The 6,068-nt window shown below is 35.6% G+C and overlaps 1 non-coding gene across 2 annotated transcripts; it reads right to left on the bottom strand.

Moving 5' to 3' along the window:
* Window positions 1-915: 915 nt before the first annotated feature.
* LOC110909881 lies at window positions 916-4,595 on the bottom strand. 2 transcript variants are annotated; one of them, XR_002575701.2, is made up of 8 exons: window positions 3,993-4,595; window positions 3,752-3,865; window positions 3,533-3,640; window positions 3,079-3,281; window positions 1,770-2,077; window positions 1,354-1,426; window positions 1,211-1,254; window positions 916-1,129 (listed from the first exon to the last, which is right to left on the bottom strand). It is a non-coding gene; the product is annotated as an uncharacterized LOC110909881 (transcript). The 2 variants fall into 2 exon arrangements; XR_002575706.2 differs by having other exon boundaries at window positions 3,790-3,865; window positions 3,993-4,594.
* Between the last annotated feature and the right edge of the window lie 1,473 nt (window positions 4,596-6,068).

Below are 6,068 nucleotides of genomic sequence, written 5' to 3'. Positions count from 1 at the left end.
TTCTTAATAATGTTATTAATTTTAAAATTAAAATATCATAAAATATAATACAATTGTCGAAGAATTGTAGGAAAAACATAAAAAACCGGTTTTTAGGTATTTTGTGGCAACGTTTGTGACGATAGATTTTTGTCGAAAATTTGTGTGAAATTTTGTCATAATTTTGTAGCTAACCTGATTTTCGACAAGTTTATTTTGCACGAAATTTTTTGTAGCAAATATGTAGGTAAGACCAATTTCTTACAAAATTTGTTACAAAATTGGCTGTCACAAAGTAGGCACTTTTCTAGTAGCGCAATGCCATCATTGTAATTACGAAATTGTCCTTTTAGTGTCATCCATCTATAATACTGAAGTGCTTAAATCTTCATGAAATCATAGATTCATAGCTAATTATTAGATACTAGAGGGAATGCCCGCGCGTTGCGGCGGGTGTCTCGACTAATATTAGATTTAATAATGATGTCTGTTATATATGGGTCCTCGTGGTTTCAAAATCTTGTCATTTTCATCCCTGAGGGCCAAACCTCGAGGGTCGAAAAAACAGAAACAGGTTTCATCAATTTTATATCATTTTCATCCCTAGGGTTTGGCCACTTTTGCGATTTTCGCATATGGGTCCTCGCGGTTTCAAAAACTTGTCATTTTCATCCCTGAGGGCCAAACCTCAAGGGAAATATATCACTTAGGTTGGTGAGTTTAGAGCTATGTATTGGGGTTGTTTATAGTTGGTTTATCAGTCACTTCGTAATTTATTGTATAGTATGCCTGTATCGTTTTGATTCCTTAAGAGTACTGGTACGACATTTAGTATAGCAATCCAAAAAGATATGCCAAATGGGATATTCACAACTTGATTTTAACGTAAAAACGTCAACAACCATCCAACTTGATTTAATGGGCTAGTTCTGCCACTGTCTAAGAGTAATTGTTTATTAAAAAGATAAATATGTTGAACAAGTGCCTTGGATCAACGTAACCACCTGTTTCAGTCCACACAAAACCTATCGACCCAACCAGTCCACTGGTTGACATTCTCTAGGAACAAAAGGAGGATACAAAGAATGACGGTCGTCCTGAACTACTTTCGCAAGATCTTCTTCGTTATTATTAGGTCGCCACCCGTATCCTGAATAAATGTAAATACACGAACGTTTATTTACAGTCGATAAACAATATACCAAAAGTGTTTACAAAATAAATAACTTACCATTTGGGTTTTTCATCTAGACACCAAAGTCCCATACAGAAGATCTACAAATCAAATAGAACAATAACTGCTTATTTGAAAAACAAATAACACAGGCACATGCTAAAGCTATCATTTTTAAAATATTTTTCTTAATGTTGAACCTGAGAGACAAAGAAAGGCTCCATGCAATTCTCTTTCATTAATTTCTGAAACGTTGGCTGTGGATACTCAAATCTACATAGATGTCAAAAGATATGAAAATCAAAATTCAAGACTGTAAAATCAAGTATACGAAATTCAAGACTGTAAGATCAAACGTTAAAAAAGTGGTCTTGTAGTTCTTTTCCACCCGTTTCTTTTTAAGCGAAAAAGCGTTCGACCCGTTTCTTTTTAAGTGAATAGGCATTCGACCCGCTTCTTTTTTAGCGATAAAGCACTCAACCCGTTTCTTGTTAAGCGAAAAAGAATTCGACCCATTTTTTTAAGCCGAAAATTGATTCGACCCATTTTTTAAGCGATATACTATCTATTTTTTTTTACATATTTTACCTATCAAAAAAAAACCAAAGAGTCTCACCAGCCATTCCCTGTGACTTTGAAAACTTTCTTGATGAAGCTTTTTGACAGCAATAACAATGCTGGTTCCGGGCTTAGTAGCAGTGAAAGGTTGTTCATCTATCCAGCCCTTGAAAACCGTACCGAACTCGCCTTCTCCCAACATGCTATCGGGTCGGAAATTACTGGTGGCCATTTTCAGATCAGAAAAGCTAAAACTTCTCAAATTGGGTGACTGTAATATCTCGCCCTCACTGCGGTATAGTGGCGGCACAGATGATATCTTACTGTTGTTTGAAGTGCTGTGATCATTAACATCTGAATATGCCCCTGAAATCATTTAGAAAACATTCAATTCAAGTTCATGTAAATTGAAATTAAGATCGTTCGAAAAACTCGCTCGAAATTGGCTAGTTTGTAAACGAGCCAAGCCCGAAGCAAGGTAAGCTCGGCTAGTTAGATTGTAAACCAAAAGTATAATACAATTTTTAATATATGTTAATTGTAAACCAAAGGTATAATACAATTTTTAATATTAATAGATTACGAAGTCTTTTGTTATAAATTTCATGTTAGAGACTAACACACATAAGCAACAGGCGTTAAATAATCATAGATATATGTTTCTAAGTAACGTGTCAGGTAACGGGTCAATGTGGATTTGTGTCAAACCACATAGTTTTGGTATGGTTGACGCAAAATCTTTTAGTGTTCTTTATTATAAGCAAAATTAGTATGCCCAGTATGATTAAAAATGTTCTTTTCTACAAATAATGTTCCTTATGTATTAAAAGCGCAGTTTGGGCAACTTTTGACCGGTTACCTTCATCGCTATTTTTTTAATTTACCAGTTTGGCCCAGTAAACAAGTTGGAATTGCCATCTCTAATTAGAGCAAAACTGAAAAATTAAATACCTATTTTAGCATAAGATTAAAATGCTGGTGCCAATTTATAAAAACTTACCAGGTTCACGAAACTGACCCGTTTAACACCCACTGATTCAAGCTTAAAATAACTCATCAACTTATTAAAAGTGACCCAGCTAACCCGTGTAAGAAAATTGGCCATTTAGTAACATTCGACCCATTTCAGAAAAAAAGATAGTTTTACTTGTTCAATGAAACGGACCCGCTTGAGCCACTTGATAAAACAAATTTATTAACACGTTCAAAAAGGCTGGCTACTTTGACCCATTTAAAGGTTCAATCATATGAACCTAACCTTGAAACATATGAAGTGGATCATTGACCATTTGCTTAGAGGTTCAATAACAGGGTATAGCACCATAAAGAATTGAAGTTGCAAGCATGATAAACAGGGATTCAGTTACCTTAACCCAGGACTGATGTAGATCAGTTTCAGAAACAGCCTCCTCGTTAGTGAAATACTGATAAAGCCCGTCTGAAGATGCAACATAATCGATCCTAAACGCCTCTAGAAGTGATGGTAAAGGCTCGGGAGACAGTTTATGTACGGAGATTTTCCAACATAATCGATCCTAAACGCCTCTAGAAGTGCATCATTCCATTTAGGCTGCAACAAATCAAAAAACAAATGAATATAAAATTTTTTGAATGATACTTCTGAAGGTCAATATACAGACACCCATTTCACTAAATACAATTTACAATATCCTTGTCTTTTTCTTGAAATCAAAACTATCATCATATACAAATGCAAGTTACAAATGAAGGAAATGAATGTCACAGGTTATACAATAAGTAACCGGTGAAAAATTATAGATTTGCAAATGCATACGTATATAAACTTGAACATAAACTCACAGGTACACATAAGAGCAGCCGACGATCCCAGAGGCGGGTATCCGGGGAATGACGCATGGGAAATTGAGAAATGTCTGTGAATTTGTTGCTATTCCATGTCCCTTCATTCTACAAAAGATAAATTATAATAACAACAATCGTAATTTAATACAAGATTCAAAAGTGGGACCTTTGATTAATTAGCATCTCTTTTGAACCCGTTATTATTCAGAATCGTACCTTATAAGGACCAACATAGCATTCATTTCCTAACATACCTTGTATCATCCCACAAAACCGAACTAACAAATTCGCTTGAACCCATTTAACCGTTGAATGCGTCAGAATCGGAACCTAAAAAATTATCATCAAATACTCAAATCAATCAGCACCCGCAAAACAGCAGAGTGATTTAAAAAAGTAGTCACAATCATAAACCCTAGAACGTTGTCGTTTTGAAATTCATAAACCCTAGAATCACCTGACTGACGGCTTCGTTTTGAAAAAGATATTCTCGAAATAGATCTGATACGCCCCAATCTTTACCGTCAAATGATGTCGGATCTGCACCAGTTGCCACCACCTTCTCAAACGTTGATCGGACGGTCCCGAGAGGGTTAATCAAGCAATCGTATTGACGTCCCACCATATCCAGATACAACACTTCAAACTATTGAATCATTGAAACCATCGTCGCCACCGTTTGATCCTTAACCGCCGTTGAATCATTGTCATCGTCTCCTCTGGATCCCTTCTCGCTCTCATGTGTGTGTGGATTCAATTCAAGGGTGGAGACTGGAACGAAGGGTTAGATTATTCGTGAGGAAGGGCGTGTCTTAAAGGAATTGAAACGATCTTAACTGAAGCACTTCATTTACGTGCTATTATATTAGGGTTCCATAGCTTCTGTCTACTAATTAAGACTTTTGTTTGAATCATTGAATACAGGGAAGGAAGATGAAGTGAAGTAACGATGAGATTAAATGCAAATCAACTACAGAGGTCGATTAGGTTTCTTAGAGAGAGGCGATTTGGCTGAAACCCTAGATGCAGGATTGAAACGTGTTTTCTTCGAATTATCGTGATTGATTAATAGGGTGTCTATTTTATGTGAGAAGGGCAGAATGGGAACAAAATGGTAAAAAATTAGGATTTTAAGTTAACCTTTCATATGCCATCTTAAAATTTTAAGGTGAAATTACATTTGAGTACATAGGAGATGTATTATATAGTTATATAGATATATAATAGCACTAACAACATTTTTATGGTTTTTGCACTCATTAACTACTAACCGATTATTTTTTAAATGTTTTTATTTTAGACGATTTTATATAAATATATTTGTTTCAATGAGTTATGTAGGAACTTAATAGACTAGATGTTAGCGTCTACTTTTCTTACTAAAAATTTATTATTATTTTTTTAATAAATGTTTACAGTTTTGGGATATTACAATAACAGTACCATGACCATTTTGACCAAACTCTCGTCGCGTAGCGCTGAGAAATTAAAGTATTTATAAAAATGTGAATATGCCTAGCATTGATGAGTGACTAACTCAAGTCCCAATCGAATAATCAAACACAAGAACAAGAACGAATGGAATAACTCTCCAAGAACTTTTATTATAACCAAGAAAATATAACTCAAAAAACTTGATTACAATAACTCATAAACCATAACTCGGTTTATCTTCTCTTGACCCTTATCTTAATAATGCCTAACCCTACCTTGGTTTATATAGGCTTACCCTAACTTGGTGACAAGACATTACCATATAACCGTAACTTGGTGACCAAGATATTACCAAATATAATTATAATGTAATTAGGAAACTTAACCAATTATGACCAACTTGTCAACATTGATCCCTCAAGTTCACCGACTTGTGACTTGAACTCCTTTGTCACCCTTTCACATCACCTACTTGTGACGAGTCGGGAATTACCGCCAACAATCACCCCCTTAATTTCCGACTCGAAATAGGTAGGCTCTAACATGTCTTCGTTGTCTTGATTCTCATAGAACACATCTTGATCTCTAGCTGTGTTTTTCGGCTCCTTTCTAGCTCGAACATTCTTGCGACCTTGTACTCGACTAGTCCTTCCACGACTCGTCCTTTGGTCATAAGAACTCGCACCACCATTGACTCGGCTGCGACCTTGAGCAAACACTAGCTTTCTTGGATCATTAAATGTACCTCCTTGGGTTTGAGTCCCTTGTTTAACCTTTTCTTTGAATTTTTGAACATTTTTCTTTGGACTTTGAATTTTGGGTTTCTTCATTAAACTTGGATCTTTGAGAAGATTCTGACTCGTACTTGCCGTATCATCTTTCAGTTCACCTCTTTGTAGATCCCTACCAGTAAAATTCTTTATTCCAGTCATGTTATTTGTGTACCGGAACTTGCTATCTTGAGGTTGATCTTGTACAAACGGTTCTTGGTCCTTGTCACCTTCATCATAAGTTTTCCTGTATCATCATGAATGGTTAGCAAATCACGTTTCATGTGAATGTCGCATCCACCTTCCGTTGCTTGACCAAGACTAATGAT

Source organism: Helianthus annuus, chromosome 7, assembly GCF_002127325.2.
Source record: "Helianthus annuus cultivar XRQ/B chromosome 7, HanXRQr2.0-SUNRISE, whole genome shotgun sequence".
Taxonomy (NCBI): domain Eukaryota; kingdom Viridiplantae; phylum Streptophyta; class Magnoliopsida; order Asterales; family Asteraceae; genus Helianthus; species Helianthus annuus.
This window is presented reverse-complemented; position numbering and strand designations above follow the sequence as displayed.